At 46.4% G+C, this 24,267-nt stretch overlaps 1 protein-coding gene across 3 annotated transcripts in view; it reads right to left on the bottom strand.

Annotated features, from left to right (window-relative positions):
• EEPD1 (endonuclease/exonuclease/phosphatase family domain containing 1) overlaps positions 1-24,267 on the bottom strand; it is a 109,336-nt gene that overhangs the window by 14,281 nt on the left and 70,788 nt on the right. The window lies entirely within an intron of this gene.

Here is a 24,267-nt window from a genome sequence, read left to right as displayed (position 1 = left end):
CTCTCCTGGTCCCATTCCCGTCTCAGGTCCTGTCATTTCCATCCTTGCAGCTACTCAGACCCTCCCCTCCCCTCCCCCGTCCCCTCCCTCACTGGGCCTGGCCCACCGGTTCCACGTCACACGTGTCCTGAGCTCCCTCTCTCTGTTCTCTAGTCCCACAGCTATGGCCCGTTTCAGAGCCCCATCTTCTCTCGCCTGGGTCAGCAGCATAGCTGTGAAGTGCTCCTGCCTCCCTCCCTCTGTCCCTGGGGAAGCTGTGACGGCCATGCTCACCCGCTACCCCTCTGGTTCTTCAAGTGTGGCCTGGGGCCCCCGAGCTTCAGCCTTACCTGGGAACTTGGTAGAAATCCTCTGGCCCCATCCTAGACCTACAGAATCAGAACGGCGAGCGAGGCCCAGCGACCTGTTTTTTGTTTTTTTTTTTAAAGATTTTATTTATTTATTTGAGAGAGAGAGAGAGAGAGAGGGAACACAAGCAGGGGGAGTAGGAGTGGGAGAAGCAGGCTCCCCGCTGAGCAGGGAGCCCGATGCGGGACTCGATCCCAGGACCCTGAGCTCATGACCTGAGCCGAAGACAGATGCCCAATGCCTGAGCCACCCAGGTGCCCCCCAGCGACCTGTTTTTAATGAGCCCTCCAGGTGATTCTGATGCCCGCCAAGGTGGGAGAGCCACTGCGGCTGCCCCGACCTCAGAGGCATCCGGCCCCCCTGCACACAGCTCGGAGGCGGGGGCAAACAGCTGTCCGCCATCAGTCCCGCAGAGACAGCTCCACGGCACAGCGCTGCATTCCTGGCCCTTCCTGGGAGGGCCCTCACCTGGCTTATGCCTCAAGAGGGAAGCGGGGTGGGGGGGGAGGTGACACGCATCCCTCCCCGGGCAAGGGAGGATGCATGACAGGAGGTCTACTCTAGATACACGCTGTTCTCGAGGTTCTGTGCCGACAGGTAGACAATTAAGTGTGTGTCTTTTCCTGACCACAGATAACATAAGAGCAAGGACTGTTCCAAAGCCCCCTTTATCAAGCTCACCTGGCACAGAGCATGGCACCCAGGGACCCTCTCTGAGCATCTGCTAGTGAACCAGGGAACCCCAAGGAGGACGGCACGCCTCAAATCTGGGTATGACAAACACTTCTTGCAGCTTCTTATCTAAGTAATTGCCTCAATTTGAACCTGACTCTGAGTTTGCCTGAGAGGTATTCTCTTTCGGATTTGGTCATCGGGGCTTTTATCGGGGCTGAGTGGCTGTGGCCAGCGCTGTTCTTAATGGGGCCTTCATCACAGATGGGTCCCCTTGGCCAGATGGTCCTGGCTGGAAGCCATCCTTGGATGGGAAATGAAGCCCTTTGGAAAATGCAGCCGGAATGTATCGACGATGACTTCAGGGATCCAGCGAGGAAAGGCACTCCATAAAGGGTCTGATTTCCTGCTGGGGAATCATTTGCTTGCTGAGTGATCACCAGAGCCAAATCCGAGAATCATTAAAAAGGAGAGCAGCTCCTAATGCCCGTCTGGCGCTTCAATCCTCCCCACTCGGGGAGTACGGCACCTGGCTGCTCCCCACCTCCACGAGGGGATCCCGCCCCTGGCTGCTCCCCCATCTCCCAGGAAGCACCTAGGGGGAGGGGCTCTATTTTTCAAAAGCCCCATCAGATGATTAGCCAACCAGCCAGATTAGAGAGCCCCAGTCCTTGGGGGACCCTATCACACTGGAAAGAGCTACATGTAGGTGCTACACATCTCACGTTTCCTAACCCTCACAGGACCTTCCAACACCTGAAGACAGGCGGAGCTCCGGTTCACACTGCAAACGCCAGCCGCCAGGTCTGCGTAAACATTTCGCCCTCCTGGCAACGCCCCTCTGATCGCCCCTCTGATCCGAAGGGTTAGAATGTGAAGACGTGGCACGGGCTGGCACCGTGCTCCGTGCTTCCCACTCTCAGAGATGATGGCCTTTGGGGCCTCGAGTCTGCTAATCAAAGTGCGATCCTCAGGTTTGGCTGGGAACTCATTAAACAGGCAAATTCTCAGGCCCCGCCCCAACCAACTGAATTAGAAACTCTGGGCTGGGGCCAGGTGATCTGCATTTTAACAGACCTTGCAGGGGACTCTGACACAATTTAAAGCTGCTGTTCTTAGAAAGACAGTCTCCTTTCGTTTTCTACCTAAAAGCCTTTCTTTAGCAGTTAAACTCCTAAGAGATTTAAGGAACCGTAATTCCTGAACCTTAAGGGCCACCTCTACTTCGTACATCTGAAGCCTTGAACTTGATAACCTCTCTCAGCCCACACAGTCAGATGACCCCCCTCTCTGTCCCCTTCGTCAGTAGTTCTTATGTTACCGGACACACTTCATAGTTGAAGGAACTGGGAAAAAGTTGTTGATGGCTAGAAGCCTTCTCTGCCCATCTGCATGATGAGCACCAGGTGAGCCAGAGGACTGTCCTCTATTCCTAGGGCTAAGAAAAGAGTTGCGTTTGTTAACTTTGTCGACAGCACTCCTGGTTTGCAGCAAAACTGAGGAGCACCTTAGAGATTCTTGCTACTCAGAGGAGAAAAAGATTAAAAAAAAAAAAAAAGATTCTTCCGACTTGGAGCGTGGTCCATGGACAGGCAACACTGACCTCAGCTGGGAGTCTGTTAGAAATGCCAAGTCTCAGGCTCACCTCAGACCTCCTACACCGAAATAGGCCTTTTCACGGGATCCCAGAGTGATTTACAAGTTCGGCAAATGTGAGAAGCCTGCTCAGAGCCTTCTTGTTCTGTGTACCTCAGCCCTATTAGCCCCCACCACCGGCCCCCATGAGGCCGACAGCCTACCCGTGACTCCCAACTGAAGGGCAGCACAGAAACGTTTATATTCGTTTATATTCGAGATTACACAGTGGGTAAGTGTGAGGGGACAGTCCGAACTGAGGTCTGCCTCCTGCTGCCCTACCTCCCGGCTGGACAGGTGAAATAGTGGGGGCCAGGACAGGTGCCCAGGGGAGGCCCGTCGCCTTACCGAAGCCTTACATCCTTTCTCCTAAAAATGTCCCAGGAAAACAAAAGCATCCTCTGAGAGCCCTCTATCTGAACTCTGCCTGAAACTGTTTTATGTAGAACAGTTGGTTCTCAGATTTTCTGCTTTGCCCACAGAGCAGAAGGCAGAGATAATATTCTCCTAAGTAAAAGAGGCTCACCAGGCCAGAAAGGGTGGAAATGGGGAGATGTGTATGATGGGGAAGAAGTCTCCCAGGTAACTGACCTGAATAACCTGAAACAAGCCCTCTCAAATGTGTTTCTAAAATTCTGGGGGTCAGCCTATCCCCCGCCTCCATCAAAATCACACTGGTTCCTGTTTTTAAAACCACAGGTTTGCGAACCTCATTCTTTGCCGACTTGGAATCACTGAGGTTAGGGCCAATCTGGGCAGTTCTCATGAATTCCCCTGAGCAACTTTAAAGTTCGAGAAGCTCAGGGGCACCTGGATGGCTCAGTCCTTAAGCGTCTGCCTTCGGCTCAGGTCATGATCCCAGGGTCCTGGGACTGACCCTCACATCGGGCTCCCTGCTCAGCTCAGCAGGAAGCCTGCTTCTCCCTCTCCCACTGCCCCTGCTTGCGTTCCCTCTCTCACTGTCTCTGTCAAGTAAATAAATAAAATCTTTAAAAAAAAAGTTTCAGAAGCTCAGACAAGGCTTCTCAATTGCCGATTTTGAACTCAGCCTTCATATTTTTCATACCTGTGGTCTAGAAAGACGGTTTGACTCTTCAAAACAAACATAGCATGTTGGCTGTCCCCACACACTGTGAAAGCCTCTGACTGTGGCTCTTGTCAGATGATCCTGGGAGATAACATGAAGGGAGCCCACCTGCGGCAAGGGGCAGGAAGGCAAGCGGTAGATACCGGCCCAAAGAATGAATGAATCAAAGGGCTATCTCCCGAGGACAGCTTCTTTCCCCGGATAAGTCATAAGAATGACAATGGGCTGGGCTTGTTTTCTAGCTGCAGACCAGATGGGGTGATACCACCATTCTGTAGCCCCCAGCCCCAAAACCAGCAGGTCCAGACAGCAGTGCACTTGATCATCAACTCCACACCCACCCTATCCTCTGGCTCGGCAACAGGGGGCCTCAAAGTCAGACAGATAACTCCAATCTGCAAGACGCCCGAGGCACTGGCATTTAGGCATGTCAAGTCCTAAAAGAAAAGAGTCCTTCGGCCCTGTTTTAGATGTGCCTCGGCTTGGGTCTGCCCTGGATCAGCTCACTCCGCTCATCTCCACAGTGACAGAAGGGTTCCCAGCCCCGAGACCTACTGTGTTTTGTTTGTGGACCTCTGGACTTCTTTTTTCTTTCCTTCTATTCCCTCCCCACCCTCACTTATCTGGTCTTGAGTGAGAAACATACATAGGAAAGGCATTCCAGTGTCACTCGGTGGCCTGTCCAGCCACCGCCACGCTCAGGGATCCCTCCATCATCCCTGTCCGCTTATGTCAGAAGGAAACCTGGGGTTCTGTGAGCTAGGCATAAAGATATGTTGTAGTTGTGACCACCCAGTTAGCTCAAGATGAAATATCAGGAGTGCTGGCAGGCATTTCAAAGGCCAGCTCTAAACGGCCACCCTGATGCTGCTTCCGGGATGGTGGGGAAAGGGTGTTTTCACTCAGAAGCCTCTGGGTCAAATTTCCAGATAAACTTGCTTTGCCTTGAGTTCCTTGTTTTGTTTGCTTTTCAGAGTGTGGAGGTCACTTCTCCTTGACATGATTTTCCCATTTTCCCTGCACTCAGCAGTGGGCCATTGAAAACACAGCATAGGACGGATAAAACAGCACAGGTAAGCTCTCCTTTAAAGAGAGAATTGCCATCATCAAATACAAATGTCCCTGTTTTAGACCGTGTGAGGTCAAGAGACTGAACTTTCATTTGAATACTATAGAAACTGGAGCAAATGACAGAGACATTTTTGTAATGTTAATAGTAAACAAGGGCTTATTATTTGCCAGGATCTTCAAGGGTGGAAATGTTAGGGACAATAATACGTCTAATAATAATACGTACGGTAGCCAGTACGTCTACCGGTATTGGTGAAGGATCACATTTAAAGTGAAACCAAGGATTGGTTAAGGTCATTAAAAAATGTCAGTCTACTCTAAGTGAAAACACCAATGCAAAAGCAAATTACATATGAGCGTCAACTAAATAGTAACTCTGTTTGGCCTTCTAAGTATAACAAGTCCATTACAAAGTTTTCCTGGGATACTTAGACCTTAAGATGTTGATGTTTTAAAGGCTTATGGGGCAGCAGTGTCCTCAGTTCCACTGCTTGGTTGAACTAGGAGCTAAGTGCCTTCATGGTTCTTCGAGATCTGACCGGCCCCTGGCATGCCTCTCTGCAGAGCAGGGGCTCACACACAGCATGCAACAGGACATAAAGCAAAAGCAAAAAGTCTAAACCGTCTTTCTGTCTCAACCTGCCCAGAAGAAAAAACGTTTGCTCATTGGCTTATTCCACAGAGCCAGGACCATTATAGAAGAAAGAAGCCCTGTCTTAGGTCAGTGCAAACACAGGTACATATCCGGGTGCATTGTGGGACAGAGAGCGATGTTGGGGGTGGAGGACTCCAGGGCACGGAGCCCCTCTCTAAATACAGCTACAGCATTGTCTATCATGTCCTTTCCTAGAGGGCCACGAGTCCGCAGAGGGAGAGAAGCAGGTCATTCTCTCTGCTCCTGGGGGCTCACTGAGCAACTACCATTTTCCATTATTGAAAGAAAGAACTGGGCTTGTTTCCTCCTAGCTTTGCAAGTTTCCTCAGGGCCACCTTCCTGAGCTGGAAGAAGAAGAGGAGCTCTGGGACCCTGGGTCTTGGTCTCCCCATGTATAAAGTATAGGGATGAGAGGAGATGACCCCACCCAAAGACATTTCGGGCTCCAAGACTGTATGATTCTAGAACTCTGGGAGGAAGGTGAGAGAAGAGGGAAAGGTGGAGGGGGGACGGGTGAGGGCAGTGTAAAGATGGGAGAGGGAATACAAGATTCTCACAAAGACTAGAACTATCTTCCTCTTTCTCTGGGATAATCCCTGCATGAACTCTGCGAAGAAGCTGCCTGCATTGACAGGACATTGGGTGAACGTTCCACAGGCTTTCCCCCCGAACAAGGAGAATGGATTCTCCCTTCCCAAAATGGCATCGGCTTCCCTTCACATCCCCTAAGCCCCACTCAAAGACCCCTCACTAAACTGCCCCAAATAAGAGCATAGTTTTAATAGGTAGTAATTCTAATAGGTTAGGTTTGGCTAAATCCAACAACAGCAGGAAACACAGGTGGCCAGTAATCTACAAGCAGGTCAGCTACTGAATCCTGAATAAAAAACAGAGACAGAGGGAAGGAATGGGGAGGGCGGAGAACCAACATTTAAGTGCCAATTATTTGGCAGGTACTTTTCACAGATTATCACATTTAATCCTAATGATAACCCCGGGAGGCAGGTAATAATACTCCCATGTGACCCACGAGGAAAGCGGCCCTTGGAAAAGAAACACGGCAAGGTCACTCGCTTCCAGCAAATGGGCCTGGCGGGGCAAGAACCCAGGTGTACGCAGCGCGAAGGCCGAAACGAACAGACGAGGAAAAGCTGAGAAAACCCAAACCTGTGGGCGGAGCCACGTGACGGTGTGTGTATGTGTGTTGTGCCCTGCACCCCAGGCCCTGGCTTCTCCGGGACTAGACCCTGCGCAGCCCGGGCAGTGCTACTGGGGCTCATCGTCACTGACCCAGGGGTGTGGGGGTGCGGGGAGATGGTGTGTGTGTGTGTGTGTGTGTGTTTTGCCGTGCCCCGCACCCCAGGCCCTGGCTTCTCCGGGACTAGACCCTGCGCAGCCCGGGCAGTGCTACTGGGGCTCATCGTCACTGACCCAGGGGTGTGGGGGTGCGGGGAGATGGTGTGTGTGTGTGTGTGTGTTTTGCCGTGCCCTGCACCCCAGGCCCTGGCTTCTCCGGGACTAGACCATGCGCAGCCCCCACAGTGCTACTGGGGCTCATTGTCACTGCCCCGGGGGCCCGGGGCCTGGGGACACAGTAGTTCTGGAGAGCTCCTCGCGTCAGACCACAGCCTTCCTCCTGGTGGGCACCAGGGCCTGGCACGACAAGCCGGTTCTGTAACTTACCCTGAGCACTAAGGGCTTCGTAAGGCAGCCCCTGTCCTCCAGCACCCATGGAGGGTGGCCATGGCCTTACAGCCCCTTCATCAGGGGGCCTGGGGGAGCACGGTGGGGGAGGGGCGCTTCCACATCAGCTCCATGAACAGGCTCTTTCCGTGGGGACCCGAGCGGAATTCTGGGTGACTGTTCATCCTTGTTTAAACGTTCTTATCATGCCGAGGAGGATAAAGAGCAAACAAAGAGACGTTTCCTCAGCCTCCACAACCAGCTAGTCATTAGCTGCTTTTACAGAGTCAGGTGAAGGGACACCCACATGCACTCTTGTCAACAGAACGCTGCGGGTTCTGGTAGCTTCTCCTCTGTGCTCCCAAAAGTTACTTATCACATGTTTCCTGAACAAGATGGTTAAAAATATGCAGAAGGGGGAGGGGGACGCCTTTCAAGGGCAGTTGAGACATTTTTCTGCAGGGGCAATGGTAAGATGGAGAGCGGGGTGGGGGGGAGGATTCCTGGAGGTAGAAGCTAGGTTGGGAAGGGAGGGACCCGCACTCGCACTGCCCTCCCCACTGTCCTCATCAGCGTTCACTGCTGCCCTCCAGGGCCGCTTCCAAAGGTTTTTTTTTCTTCTCCAAAGGTCTCTGGATGTGAAGACTGTGATCGTTTTGTGGTGGGGTTTTTTCTCTTCTCTAAATCGAGGCTTATGTCAGGATATAAAGGAACACAAGCTCATTATAGGAGAACTTGTAAAGCAGAGAACCACAGAAGGCCGCCATGCGACGGTGAGCACTGCTACCCTTTTGTGGATTTCCTTGCAGGCTGTTTCCTATGGATTTCGTCAATACGTGTATCTATTCCTACTGACACATGCGACTCTGTGTTCTATTCTTCCCACTTACTGTGGGAAGCTATATACTGTGCCATGCTATTAGAAACCTTTCTAAATCCACTCCAAGGGACGTCTCACATGCTATTATACATGTGATGTGGCATGCCATCCTACGGTGCTGGAGGTTTCTTTGGTTGGAAGAAATTTCTGCTTTTTTGAGGCTCATTATTGTTTCACTATAAACATCCTAAAACCACCTAACAAGGTAGCGGTAAGACCAGTTCTACCCTCACCTGCTCAAAGTGATTTCACCCACAGGTTTAAATAAAAATCCTCAGTAAGTTAGTGTTTACAATGATAACATCTTCAGCTCTGAAAATAAATCAGGAGGTCTTTGCTTATTTAAATATACATACTGGTGATAAATAGACAGCAGCACAGGGCCTAGAGTGTGAATGACCACAGACATTAAGCTTAAGCCTTAGGAATGTACAATCAGAGAGGAAGTGACACTTTCTTTTTTTAACTCCCTGATATAAGAGATAGGAATCTTCAAAAATAGTTCAGTTTCTTTCACCTACAGATAAATAAATTTCACCTTTATTTTTTCCCTCTAGCTTTTTTTTCTTAAGATTTTATTTATTTATTTGACAGATCACAAGTAGGCAGAGAGGCAGGGTGAAGCAGGCTCCCCACTGAGGAGAGAGCCCGATGCGGGGCTCGATCCCAAGACCCTGAGATCATGACCACCGAGCCGAAGGCAGAGGCTTTAACCCACTGAGCCACCCAGGCGCCCCTAGCTTTGCTTTTTAATAAAACGTCTCTTTAGAGAATTTGTCCTGCTGTCCATCTATCTGTGAGGACCCTCAGGTGTCCTGCCAGGCCACAATGTAACAGAATGTCTACCCCACTCTGGTGCCTTAAAGCTGTAATGTTAAGTGCGGTCATGTTTAAGGATGAGACATTAATTGGGCAAAGAGGAGAGGAGAGCAACCCGGGCAGTGGAACAGCATATGCAAAGGGCCTGAGGTGGGACAGACATGGAGGATTTGTAGGACAGAAAGGTCACTGTGGCTACAGCATGGATGGTGAGCTGCAGAATGGTGAAATGAGCTTAAAGGAATGTCCGAGGCCTGGCTTGCAGAACCCTGCCCGACCTGCAAGAACTCTGTTCCTTTAGAGCAATCCTAAAATTGGTGAAGGGCATGAGTAACAGATCTGTATTTTTAAAAGGCCTTTGAGCTGCAGTGTAGAATGCAGGCTGGAGAAGGGCCAGATCAGTTAGGTAGCACAGTAAGATATGAGGGTGGTTGACTAAAGGGAGAGCAGTGGACAAGTTTGGGAGATAATCATGAAACAAGCATAACCTGGCTCCCAAGAAATGAAAACAGGTACTCAAACCAGTACCAGGATGGGAATGTTCACAGCAGCACCCTTCACAACAGCCCAAAGATAAAAAGCACCCACATGCCCATCAAGCAATGAATGATACACCAACTGTGCTATATCCATAGAATGCAATGGTAGTGACCCCCAACAAGGAATGACATATTAATCCCTGTCTGCCATGGATGAACCTCAAAAATATTATACTGAGTGAAAAGGCCAGACACAAAGGTCCTCAAGTTGTATGATTCCATTTTTATCCACAGAGACAGAAAGCAGACTGGCAGTTGCCAGGGGCCAGGGGAAGGGAGAGGGAGGAGTGACTCATTATGGGGTACTGGGTTTCTTTTTTGATGATCAAAATGTCTTGGAACAAGACAGAGTTGATGGTTGCCCGACACCGTGGACATGCTAAATGCCACCAGATGACATGCTTCCTAGTGAGCTCTGCACTGGTTAATTTTATGGGATGTGAATTTTACGTAGATAACAATGGCAGTGCCTTGGACAATGGATTGGATGTTGAAGGTAAAGCAGAGGAACCACTCTGTTCAACCGCAAACACCAGGCGCGAACCAGGGCGAGGGCTCTCCCAGAGCCCTTTGCCCGGCAGGGAACAGGGTTCAGTGCCAGCCCCAGGGAGGCCACCTTGCAATGGGGGTGACTCCAGGGTTCTTGGCACATTACGGAGCACCTAGAAGAGGAGTATAGCACCCAGTAATTCATGGAATAGAGACTCTCCGAAGCTCAAAAAAGACAGTTTTAGGGCAAATAAAATAAATACTTTGTCCCAAATTAGGCATTAAACATGTGAGTAATGATTGAAACTAATTATTCCAAGTGGAAGCAGGTCTGAAAATAGCAATGAGTTTTGGAGGATTTTGTGGCTATTTTAGAAGAGTGTAGGAAAGCTTACGGGCAGAGTGAAGCACCCCACGTTGGAGCAGAGACACTGGCATGGTCACACCATGGCTTGCTCTGAAGATGCCATTTCACAGATCCTAATACTTTCACGTCACCTGAGAAACATGCCAGTGATGAGGCTGACAGCACAGAGTTTCATTCGGAAACTGAAATGCCTAACCAAAATTTCAATAGCAAATGTGATCCATACATGTGACGACATTTTACTTATAAGCAAAAGGCATCTGCCCCAAGCTTGTAAGGTAACAATCACATTTCCTAAGACAAGCCATGCTGGTGTAGCCAACGATGGCTCTTCCTTTCTAAAATCTCCTTCCCTTTTTGATATTTTCAGGGGAACAGGCTCAAAGATAAGGTAAGATGGGCATAGATCAGGAAAAGAGTGTCTCTAGACCCCCCAAAGCCATCCTACAGTACAATTTATTAATAAGAGTATTTTTACTTCTGAGGTTTCGGATATGGCAACAGAAAGGGTAGGGACAGGGAAAGGGAAGATGGGAGGAGAGAAAAAGCCAAGACAAGAGAGTAGGAGACCATTATTTAGGTACTTAAATCCAAAGAAAATAATCCAAAAAGAAGCAGAACAAAGCCACGGTTTACATTAGCTCCTCATCCCTATCCTCCTACGAGAACACCTACATCTTTTTAGCCCCAGAGACAGATTTTTCTCAGTCCCTAAACACTGACGACTCATTCACTCTTAGACTCAAGTCTAGGCTGCAAAGCTCCCAGACCTTCCCCGTGTGTTCCTGTGAAGAAGCCAGAGTTATTTAGGAACCATCACATTCAACAAAATTAGTTCTTATGGACCCTCAGGGAAATTGCTCTGATAGCCATTTTTCATATAAAACGTCAGCCTTCAGCTATTCTAAACAGCGTTTATGCAGGCTGCCGTCCTCAGCAGCGATAATCATAAAAATAAAGACTTCGAAGCTGTGGGTGAAAGTATTACTGATTCACGACTTACTTTATTTTGATTTGCATTATGCCAAATCTTACACTTTCAAGCCTTCATATTTCCTAAATTATTTCAGGGCAAACCCCATATATTTGATTGTTCTTTTCTGCGTGGGCAGCAAGGGATGGAGAGATGGGCGATTTGTCACACCCCAGGCCGTTTCTGGCAGCAAGAACTCTAGGCTGCGGTTCGTGAAACAGCATCCTCATTTTGGAGAATGTCCTGAGGCTCATCACTTTTCAGTTTTCTGTGCTAATGGGAGAAATGGAAAGCCAAGTCCCCAAACTATCTTGTAGTCAACCTCCCCTCTGTTACACTTTAGGCTAGAGGCACTTTAAAGAGCCTAGCTGCCCAAGGTTAGCTTGATAGGCTCTCCAGCTCTTTTCAAACTCCTCGGAGTGGATGGAGGAAAAGCAAACAGGGCGGAGAGAAGTGGTACACAAATCCAGTGGTCTACCAGGCAAGGGCCAAGCCACGGACGCCAGAACAGTGTCCTGCAGGACACCAAAAGACGTCCACATTAATGAGCTGTAACCAAAGTAGCTCACCACAAGCCGAACACGACAGCTGGCTCTTTGCACACGTGGCTTGATGAGACCCACACGGTGGCTGGAACAATGAAGAGTGTGGCCTGGAGGGGTTAAGATCGCCCAGAGGGCAAGGGGCTAAGCCAGGACCCAAATCCCCGTCTAGGTGACCCCACTATACCCTTCAGCTTCCTGCTGATGCAAGAACGAAGAGAGATGTCGTATGACCCCCTCCTGCGTCTTAGAAGGGTTATCTGGTAACACTATAAATGAAGGACGGAAACAGAATTCAACTATGGAGACCAAATAATCCTTTTCTATGCTTTAATTTTTCTCTCTGCTTTCAAGTTTTCTAGAAATCTCACTTTTCTAGCCATTGCATAAACACTGATCAAATGGCTTGAACTTTGTGCAGGAAGAAGATGTGCCAGTCTGTGTACACACACACATTGCATTTTCTTCATAAATAAAAGCAAATTAATTGATGTTGCTAAATAAACACCAAAACAACATAAAAAAAAGTCCCTGCCACATCCTGAAATGAAGTCTAGAAATACTTGTACTTCTTCCCCTCTTATTCACAAATAGAGCCCTACTGATGAATCGCATATACAGGGATGTCTGGGTAATTTAGAAATAAAATGAACAATCAATATGTAGCAACTTATTCTTCAACTAGAAGTTTCAGCCAGGTGGAGAGACGATGGGAAGACAAGTCTTGCCGGACAGCAAAGATTCACAGTAATACAAAACTACAGTCTCATAATTTTGTAATCAAGGCCAAAAAGGCTTTAATCCATATCTACTGCTCCTACCCCCATCTCCAGAGCTGGTGTAAATGCTGGAAATTCAGGCCAAAAACCAGAACTTGTCACTTTCCCTTCCAAGTTCAGCTCTTTGGCTTATAGATGCTGGGGATCCTGCTTTAGCCCTGGGCACTTCTGATTCCTGTGGCTACCGAGGGCTGGACACATCAGGAAGGTGCTCTTTGTCTCAGTAATGACTCTATAGAGCCACTTAAATAAATCTCTGGACTGGCTACTGGTATAGGAAGTCACTGACAGATAACTAGGAGGGCAGGTAATTTTAGAATAATTCATATATGGGGAACTGCTTTGTTTTCTCTGGCTGTCTTCTTCCAACCTAATTAATTCTGCTTGTAAAAATGGGACCGCGTCTCATGGATGAAAGTTAGGTGGGAAGCTTGGGGGTGAGGCAAGAAGTGCCGGGCAGCACAGTCAGAATGTGGAAAGGAAACCCAGTCTAGGATCTAGAAAGGAGTCTTGGACTGTGTTCATAAGGGATGTCAGTACATTTTTCTGAAATTCTACCAAGATAGATCAAAATCTCTGAAAGCAGGTTGGATGCTTTCCCAGAAGGTCGGAATCTTGTTAAGGCCCAAGCTCACCTTTTCAATGCTTCCTGAAGGTTAATTTAAAAAAAAAATATTTTATCAGCTGTAGGAATTACTCATTCTAAATGGGTAGTTAATAATTTGATAGATTTCTCCACTGAATTAATTCTGACAAAGCAAGCCCTAGTGACCAGCTCAATCAGGATAATTTTACCCACTGAGAACACCCAGCATAAATGTTTTTAGCAACTAAGCAAAACAGTTTTACCTACCTGCCCTTCTGTTTTATTTCAAATGACAAAGCAACCCACACTTGCTAAGTACAAAGTCATGCTCTCAAGAAATGAATGAATGAATCATTTGTGAAAAGTCTCAGAATTCTCTAAAAAAGTGAATTGAAAGTTCTCTCAGCACTAACTCATTGTTAGCATTTCCTGATAACAGAGGCATTCGAGGGTGGACCAAATAGAACAGGAAGTTGCATGTAACTCCAGTCACCATGGTGATGTGAGTGTTTGTACAAGGCGGTGGCTACATGCAACAGTTTTGAAGGGAATGTGGTGAGTCGAGCGCCTTTTCTCTCAGTTGAGAAGCAAAGAGAGACAAACAAGGTCAGAGGGGAAAGTGCTCAGGACATACCTAAGGGCAAGTCTTTTGAGTACTAAAAAAAAAAAATCCCAGAGCAAGCCTCTTCCTCTTCCCCAAGCCAACCAATAGCGCAGGACAGCAGTTTTCAAACATTTGTGACCATGACTCATAGCGGTAAATATATTTTTATATGGCAATCTGGTATATTCTATTTGTCTGCCTACCAGCTGTGCATGTATGTATGTAGTATGTATGTTTCCATGTATCCATCCATCTATCCATTCATCCAACCACCTACCCACTCATCCGTCCATCCATTTGTATATACATATAAGATAACGGATGCCAATAAGAAAATGATGCCAAATAGTAATGTGAATCCACAGGAACAAATGAAGTGAAATGGAAATGGTAAATAAGAAGGTTAATGTAGCTAATGGTATAAATAGCTACTTGTTCTCCTTTCTTCTCTCCTCATCTTCTGCAAAAGACATACAAGTATATAAAGTAATGAGTATAATAATGTATAGCTGGGTCTGTAGCATAGTAGTTAGGTATAACGTGTAACAACACCTCAAAAAGGGGAAAGGGAAATACAGCTATACAGGAGCAATGTGTTTATTTCTCATTGGAATTAAGTTAGTACAGATCTGAAAGAAGTTAGTATAAATCTGATACATTAAGATTTATATGGTAAACTCAACAGCAATTATGAAGAAAATAACTCAAAAAGCAGAGTGAAAAAATCATTATGGAAATTAAAATGCTATCTTAATTAAAATGCTCACTTAATGCAAAAGAAAGCAGTGAAAGAGGAAAAAAGGAACAAAAGAAGATGTAAGATACAGAAAGCAAAAAATAAAATGGGAGCTGTAAACTCAACCATATCAATAATAACATTAAATGTGAATGGATTAAACAACCTGATCAAAAGGCAGAGACTGTCAAATTGGGTAAAAAACAAAATCCAACTATATGCTGGGTACAGGAGATAGCACTTAAGATAAAATGATACAAGTAGGTTGAAAGTAAAAAGATAAAAAGGACACATCATGCAAACAGTAACCATAAGGAAGCTGGAATGGCTAAACTAATATCAGAAAAATAGACTTTAAAATTAAAGCTGTTACTAGAGATAAAGAAGGACATTTTATAATAATAAAAGGGTCATTCTATCAGAAAGACATAACTATTATAAATTTATATGCACCAAAATACATGAGAAAAAAATCGGACAGAACTGAAGGAAGGAACAATAGTTAGGGACTTCTATACCCCACTTTCAATAATGGCTAAGCAATTAAATGAATAATTAACAGAAAATAAAAGACTTAATCAACAATATGAACCAAACAGACCTATAAACATTTATAGAACACTCAGTCAAACAACAGAAGAATCTACTTTCTTCTCAAGTGTACATGGAATATTCCCCAGAATTGACCATATTCTAGGTCATAAAACAAGCTTTGAGACATTTAAAAGGACTGAAGTTAAGTAAAGCATGTTCTCTGATCACTGTGGAATGGAAAAAAATTAGAAGTCCATACCAGAAAGAATTTTGGGAAATCCAGAATTAAGTGGAAATTAAACAACACACTTGTGAATTTCCAATGGGAAGAAAGAAGAAGAAATCTCAAGAGAAACTGAAAACATTTTGAGATAAATGAAAATGAAGATGCAACATGCCAAAACTTATGGGGGTCATCTAAGCAGTGCTTAGAAGAAAATTTATAGCTGTAGATGCTTATCTTAGTAAAGAAGAAAGATCTCAAATCAATAGCCCAAACTTCCACTTGAAGACACCGGTGCGGGAAAAAGAGTAAACTAAACCCAAAGCAAAGAGAATGAAAGAAACAAAGATCAGAGCAGAAATGAGTGGAATAGAAGATAAAAAATAACAGAGAAAATCAATAAACTCAAAAGGTCTTTGAAAAATCCAACAAAAAATGAGAAACCTTTAGCTAGACTGACCAAGAAAAAAGAAAAAGAGAGAAGCCTCATGATATTCCCCCCAAAGATCTCCTGTCTGAACTCTAGCTGAGCATAGGAGCCAGGCAAGGTGATCAGGGGAAAAGCCAAACAGATGTGGATCTCACTCAGGGCTGGTTCCTTCTTTCCAGGGTTGATGGCTCTCCCCTGTCTGCCTGCTTTGGGTAGCTCTTGGTGCTTTCGAATTTTTGAAATTTTATTGAAATTTAATTTTTTTTGAAAAAATTTTTATTGAAATTTTTGAAATTTGAAGTTTTAAAATGCTTTTTGCATTTTACGCAGAGTTGATCATTGTTGTTTGAGGGAAGGCTATACTGATACAAGCTACATTGCCATTTCTAGAACTGGGGCCCCCAGATGCCCTCTTGAAGAGGAAAGAAGGCATCTCAAGCCAAGACTCAGCACAGGAAAAATATTGACATGGACACAGTATGTTTAAATCATGGACTAGACAAGTACACAAGACCGGCCCATCATTTATAAGCCACTACGAGAAGCCAGTCACTCTCTCTCTAGTTGATGATAATACAATTCTTAGCAAAGCAGAGAGCAGTGATTTTTCAAGGACTCCTCCACTTTGAAGTCCTGAATCAAATTATCTTTCTGCTCTTGGAATAGGCCTTGGGTGGGCCTCTGCCTGAACTTGCAATTCACGTGGATATGAGATTTCTCCTTTTTTCCTCTATACATACAGAATCAATTAGGAGATGAAGAAATAATGAATTTAGGGTCTGAAGGCAAAGTAAGGGAACCATCACCAAGAACAGCCCAGCGACAACCCGTCACAGGTACAATGCGGCAAGGAGTTCAGACTCACCTAGACAAGACAAGCCTCAGATATGATTTCTTTTCTTTTCCCACTCCCAGATTCCTAGCATTGTATCTAAATGGCTTCAAACTGTTACGAAATATTTGTTAACATAAAATCATTATGTATCCATTACAAAAACAGAAACGGTTACACAGAAATTATCAAAAATGTATAACCGCTTATAAAATTTTTAAGTTCTATTTAAAATCAGTTCACAGTTTTTTAATTTAAAAAAAAAGCCTAAATAAAAATGCTCTGGGTTGGAAGCTGGCTAGGGTAATCCATGACGTAGTAGATGAACTGGCAGGGGCCAGGCTCCGAAGGGTTCAGGATCGCTGAGGAGGGATGAAGGCTGACCGTGTAGGGTACGGGAAACTCCGAGTGCAAGAAAGAAGAGAAACAGGACAGGACCAAAGAGGAAAGTAGGACAAGTAGCCACACATTTCAGGTTTAGGGACTGCTACCACAGACTGTTTAACCCCTCCCTTCCCACAGAGGACTGACCTGCCATTCATTATTGTAATTATAAAGCATGATATGACAGGCTTATTATTTTCTGCTTTTATGGATTATTTCCTTAAGATGTGCATCCAGGAATGGGATCGCTGGCCAAAGCACAGAGGCATCTTGAAGGCTGATAAAACATGTTGCCCAGGAGCTTATGGGAAGACGGCACCTCATCACCAGCCCCACCTAGCAATGAATGGGGACCCCCAGTTCTATCCCCACATGAACATTCTATACCGTTCCTTAAAAAATTTTGCTAATGTAATAAATTTAAAAGTGTCTCTTGCTTAATTTATGTCTCTTTGATAGCTAAGGATGCTAAAGGGGATTTAAGAGCCCTTTTTGGAACTCTACTTTTTGGAACTCACTTCAAATAAAAGCTTTTCATAAAGAAAGAAAGGTGATGGGAGACCCTAAAATTACCTGGTATCTTGGTGATTCTTAAAGAATAAAGAGAAAATACATTTTTTTCAAAATGAACTGTGAGGCCTGGCCCATAATTCACCAAGATGTTCCATTTTCTGGCGGCTGAGGGGCTGGGGCGGAGGTGTTGGGGGGGGACCCCAGCCAAGAGCCCTTTCCAGAACGGTGGTGGGGTCCAAGTGCGCAGTTTGTAAAGCAGAGCTGGTGAGGGGGTGGCTGTGGCCGCCCAGCAGTGGGCCTGAGCCAGACTCCACAGAGCCAACAGGGGGAGTCTGACAATAGGGGTCTCCATTTCTGCTTCCTGGACCCTTCAGGAAGGTAACAAGCTGCCTGCTGGAAGGGATTTGGCCAGAAACATGGTTACAATGAGTTTAATCATTCTTAGACACTGATCTGGCTCAACCCACTTAAAGAAAAAAAGTAACAGGCACATGAATACTGACCATTCAAGATGGCATTTGAATTAGGCTCAGAGTACACGAAGGACCGGGGCACGGGAGAAAAAAATAAACCAAGGGAGCTGAAGAATCTCATTCTGATATTTTTAAATGAAGACAGAGTGCTATTTTTTGAAGGTATTTTTAAGTAGACTTCATGTTAAGGTTCTTGAAGTCGTTCATGTTGACGCTGAGCCTACGTGGAGGGCGTGTCTGCTGCACGTTCTGTGTTGCCCCCTTTGCAGGCCACCAGACCCCTGCAGCCCTCACACCACTCTCAGATGCTCCCCTGGGCCTGTCCACATCCAGAGCCCTCCAAACCCCAGCCCATATTCCCTATTTCCCCTCCTGGACCCAAGGGGGGCTCAGGGAGACCAACACTACATGCCTGTGTCTGTTTCACTACAAGTCATTCTGTTAAAAGCCCTGAGTCTCACCTCTCCATCACCTGGCCTGGGACTGACCCTCTGGGTCACTCCTGGAAGATGAAGAGATAGAAGCTTCCACAAAGCCTGCGGGAAAGCTAGTGTCCAGATTAAATGAGATCACGGGAGACAGGCAGCGGCTCTCTTGAAGGGAGTTCTGGACTGGAGCCCCTTCCACTGGGGCACTCCTGGTTCCAAAACAACTGGCCCTGGGTCAAGGGGACACTTCAGCTCCTTTGACCTCTGTGTCCTGTCTACAAGATGACAGGATGAGAACCCAAGGTTTGAACAGTTTCCCTCAGCTCTGGCATTCTGAGTTTCTATACACGCCATTCAAATGTATTTATGTAACTTTATCTCCCTTGGTATACAGTACAACTTAGGCACAATGTTAAGTACTCGATTGCTGCACAAACTAAATTAACTAGAAGTCCAAATCACAGTGAAAAACACTCCAGAAGCAGGTAATGTCGAGCTAAAGCTTATGTGCACCCACGCATATGTTCAGGAAAGCCGGTCACTGGTTAGAGACACAAGTACTTAGCATCCATAGCTCATTCATACTCATTGATGTAACTCTCATATACCCCCTATTTCCTTCTGAAACTTCCCAAGAAGCTACTAACTTTGAATTCCAACGTTGCCCACCACCAGGGTCCGGCTGCAAAAGTCCCTGACCAGCTACCACATGCAAGCATCAAGTTCAATTTTTCTAGTGTCAGGCTTGTGGGTGAAATATATTCACTTCATCTCCCACATGAAGTGCCAGAAGAGGTCTGAGGGATCATCTGCTCCCCCTGTAGGAAAACTAGACTCAGAGCCTGGGTTCAGTGCTGAAATTCTAGGGAAAATGTCCAAGAGCACACAAAAAGATTGGCAGGCCTTTTGTCCTGGACAACTTCTCAAACAAGGGGAGGGCGGGGTGGTAACTCCTTTTTCAACGTCCTCTAAGGCATCAGCTCAATCTCAAGTTGGGCTTCTCAAGAAAGGAGAAAAAAGAGACACCAATGATGATGATGATGGTGATGGTGACAACAGGGATAATCTCAGTAAGCAGGGACAGCACCAGCCACCATCACTCTGGTACTCACTCTAGACATAATTTCTTTTAACTCACGTGTTACCGTCTTTAATTCTCGTAAAAAATCCAGGGAGGTAGGTATTAGTCCCTTCGTGTTAAAAAGAAACCAAGTCTGATCAATAACTTGCCCATGAGAACCCCCAGCTGGTAAATATCGGAGCTGGATTCAACCCCAGTCTGTTCACCCTCAGAGCCAGAGTTCCAGGGGACAGAGCGTGTGCTCAGCCAGCTTGTGATTAACGGCTGAGTCATGGCCTGTGGAGGCCGGGGCGGGAGTAGCACAGAGATGGCTGATGGCTGTGTGCTGGGTGGCCTGAACCTCACACAGGCAGCTTTTCAGGCCGACTTGGATCTGGGGTTGGGTCAGCCGGTGCTCTGCCCTCTGGCTCATCCAGCAACAGGGTGACCTTCAGCTGGAGCGAACCGCCAAACTATTGTTTGCTGCTTTGCAGGAAGCTGTTTGAAAGGGTCATTGAAAAATGATCTTACTAAATCAAGCTGTACTAATATTTTTATTTCCTTTCATGCAATGCCACGTTTAAAGGCATTAGATGGTCCTGTTTATGAGGCCTGGGAAACAAGTCTGTGTGCCTTAAGTTCAGAAGACAAAAGCATCCCACACTTAAACCAGAGAGAATGGAGAGAACAGGATGGCATGCATCCTTCTCGAAGCCGGTCCTCACTCTCCGCTCCTGATAGATGCTTGACGACAAAACCCAGCAAAATCCCAAAACTTCTTGTCAGGGGAATGTCACATGTCCTGACGTGTATGCATATTAAGGAATCTTCTCGTGGTTCCAACAGTTTTTTAAGACAAGAAATTGGTAGAGAAACTTAGCTCATTAATTGTGTGATTTATAGCTTATTTTTTAAATAAGACAAGTAATTGACACTCGTCTAGGAAATGACTTTTTGCAGCATTTGTAGAGAAGAGAAATTCAGAGACCTAATCCCCCCAGGGGTCCCTAAGCTCCAACCCAATCTACTGCACCTGATTTAAGATGAGCAGTGTTAGGAGAGGTGAAAACTGGAGCCCTACTGCGTGTGTGAGGGTCGCTGGGCCTGTGCTCACCATTCACATCTCCTCAGGAAGGGTGTTCTAATGGTGAGTAGGGTAGATGTTAGCCATAGAGGCCCTGAAGCCCAGTAAGGACCACTGGGGCAGGGAAGCAGAGAAAATACAAGAAAACAGAGTATGAAAAAAACAATTTCCTCCTCTTCATGATGTGATCAGAGATGTACTAAGAAAGTAAAACCCAAGCATTTTAGGGTGGGAGGGCACCAGAGAGATCAGTTTTATGCATGAAGAAAGGGGCTGGGGTCTCCATGGAAGGTCCCTTGCCAGGTCCAGTAGCCAAAAAGGGGTGAGATTGGGAGGGGACCTTGGCTCTACAACAACAGAGCCTCCCCAGAGCTGACCCCAGGACCCTGCGGGAGCCAGGAAAACCTCACCACTATTACAACAGAGAGGCTCTCTGCCTAAAACCCGGGACAGGAGGAGTCAGGCACATGGCTGGTAGTTTGAAGCTGAAATACTGAGACCATAATAATGCCTAATATGAGGGAGAAAAAGCGCTAGAAATCTTAGTATCTAGGAGATTCCAAAACACTGCTTCTCTTCAGCCTTTTCCAGTATGTTTTAAATAGTCTGACTGTTTACTGGTCGGATTCAACCTGCAAGTACCTGGAAGGGAGATAACGCCCCAATAGCTTCCACACTATAAGAGAAAGGCACAAGGGCAACAGGTCCCTGCTCTTGGGCTTGAGTCTGGAGGGGGACCAGTTCCACTGTGGCAGGGTCTCAGGAGTTCAGTCTTGCAAACCGCAAAAGCAGACTGCTGTTGGAAGCCCAGCTCCAAAGGCAGTCAAAGAGGTTTGAGGTTTGCAGGATGTGTGTCTAACTGACGCCTTTCTGGTTGTACCTATTAAATTAAATAAGACTATTTTCTAAATGAAAAGAAGGGATGTCTGGGTGGCTCAGTCGTAAAGCATCTGCCTTCGGCTCAGGTCATGTTCCCAGGGGTCCTGGGATGGAGTCCCACATTGCGCTCCCTGCTCAGCGGGAAGCCTGCTTCTCCTTCTCCCACTGCCCCTCCCCCTGCTTGTGTTCCCTCTCTAGCTGTCTCTCTCTGTCAAATAAATAAAATCTAAAAAAAAAAAAATCTGAACTATCATCCTTATGTTAAAAAATATATAAAATAAATGAAAGGAAGAAACAGGAAAACTAAAGATAAAAACTGGGTTCTGACAAATAGAATGATGATGTCTGCGGCTCTTCTGGTGCAAAAAAAAAAAAAAAGAAAGAAAGAAAAGAAAAAATAAGAAAGGAAGAAAAAAAGCTTAACTGGCCCCCAAAGCAAATGCCTGACACCTCAGAGGTTGTCTACTGAGATGGGTGCATCAATAGCAGGGACAGTGATCAGAAATGATATCCTCAGGACAGCTTCCTGGACCTTAGTGCACAAACTCAACAGGTCTTTTTAGGAGGAAGATTGATTCTAGGGGTCTGGGTGGAGACTGAGAATCTGCCTTTCTAACCAGCTTACGATGCTGCTGGCCCACATACCACACTCTGAACAGCACCTTCCTAGGTGGGTCCAGGTGAATGAGAATCCACACGTCATGAGGCACCTTGGGAGCCTATCTCATTCCAGCAAAGGAACCAGGTCAGTCTTGCTGCAAAAAAAGTAATACGATGCCAGGTAACAGACCATATGTCCCTCAAAATGCCATTGACGACCCAGCTTGCGTCAACTGGTTGCTTCTGGACTTTCCGAAGAATGTTTGCTACTTGCCTGGCACATAGAAAGCTCAACAGAGGCCTTGAGAGGAAAGAAAGAAAGAATGAATGAATGAATGGATGGATGAATGAACGAATGAACAGAAGAAGGCAGGAAGAAGGACACTAAGTGAACTTGGCTCCCAGCTAGCCTCTGTGCATATTTAGACCATCTCATAAATCTTTCTACTTACCACATGTGGAGATCGGGGAATAATACAAAACTACCATCAGACTTGGGGAGAAAAAGGGAGGAGGGTGGGGAGGGGGGAGGCACAGCCACTAACTTCTGGGGACCACTGAGTGTCAGACACAGAGTCAAGTCCTCTACATTGACTGTCTAACTCCATTCTCTCAAGCCCTCTGTGAACTGGGGATGATAAAGGTTTGCACTTTACAGACCGGGGAACTGAAGCACAGAGAGGGTCAGTGACCTGGGATGCCCCAGTTACGAAGGAGGAGGCAGGCTCCGGCCCAGGCTGCCTGAGCCCCACACTCCCCACCCCACTCTGTGGCAGGCTCACCAGTCCCCTCTCAGGGCAGCACAGCGGCTCGCCCGCCACCCACAGTGAGCCCTGACTCCCCAGTCAGTACCCCCAGACTGGCTTGCCTGGGGCAGCTTCTCCAAATCGAATATTAACACAGCTGGAAGACCTCATTGATGGTCTCAGTGCCTGGGTTCTTATTATACGGATATAGCTTATGCACGGACGCCACGGGTTTATGAGTTTTGTCTGAAGGGCTCTGGGTTTCTTTGAAATTAAGTAGTAAAACAAAAGAACTGTAGAGAATATTGAGGAGAACACTTTGTGGAGAGGTAACTTTTTAAAGGTTTCTGGAACAAAGAATCTTCATACGTTCCTCTACCCAGTCCTACTCAGCCCCATTTGCTTTATCATCTACGCATCCTCTTCCCCACCAACACGTGTGTGTGTGTGTGTGTGTGTGTGTGTGTGTGTGTGTACACATCTCCATTAGTTTTCTCGGAATCATTTGAGAAGAAGGCACAGACAGCATGCCCCTTTGTTCCTAAACACATCAGTGCATAATTCCTAGGAACAAGTCCATTCTCTGACACGTGCCAGTTATCGACTTCAGGGAAAGTTCACATTGATTTAATACTTTCTAATCTAATCCACGATCCACATCCAACATTGTCATTTGGCCCAAGGATATCTTTGTGAGCCGGACCTCCTGCATTTTAATGGCTGGATGTGTATTAAGAATTGATACACATAATTAAGAATTAATATGTGTCGAGTGCTTTGGCATTTAGAAAGCCCTTCTGCTGCACTCGCTCATTTGGTTCTCATGTTGCCTCTCTGAGGCCAGGCAAGCAGCATCATCTCTGTTTCACCCGGGGTCAAAATGAGCCTAAAGGAATGTTAAATTCAGAGCCAGCGTTCAGCAGCCCCCTCCCCGCACATGACCACTTGGTGCCTCAAGACTGCTTCAGGGCTGGGGCGCCTGGGTGGCTCAGTGGGTTAAAGCCTCTGCCTTCGGCTCTGGTCATGATCTCAGGGTCCTGGGATCGAGCCCCGCATCGAGCCCCGCATCGGGCTCTCTGCTCAGCAGGGAGCCTGCTTCCTCCTCCTCTCTCTGCCTGCCTCTCTGCCTACTTGTGATCTCTGTCTGTCAAATAAATAAATAAATCTTAAAAAAAAAAAAAAAAAGACTGCTTCAGGGCCAACCAGCAGACTGACCACTAATCCAAACATGTAAAATTCTATTAATAAAATAATACTGCTTGAGTGTTTATATCTCTAACTATTTCATTTTACGCTAACGTTATAGATTCTAATTAGTACCCATAGCTACATACTCAGGAAGAGACAGAGCCATTCCCAGGAGAGCTGCTTGGTATGAGTTGAGAGGCCCAAGAGGTGGGTCTTGGTCTTGCCCGATCTGTTTTCCAGAGCCTACCCAACCTTGCACACAGAACTTGAACTCATGACCTGGAAAGGATCCTCGGCTGCCTGCTTGACTTGATCACGGAAGCTGAAACACTGGGTATCTCTTCCAGGGCATAGTGAAACATTAGTATGAGTTGGGGAGGGAGTTTCCTAATCCTCACAGAGAGCCTAAAAGGGGGATCAAACTCATG

The sequence above is a fragment of the Martes martes genome (genome assembly GCF_963455335.1).
Source record: "Martes martes genome assembly, chromosome: 11".
Classification (NCBI taxonomy): Eukaryota; Metazoa; Chordata; class Mammalia; order Carnivora; family Mustelidae; genus Martes; species Martes martes.
The sequence above is the reverse complement of the archived record's forward strand: the minus strand, read 5'-3'. Positions and strand labels throughout refer to the sequence as shown.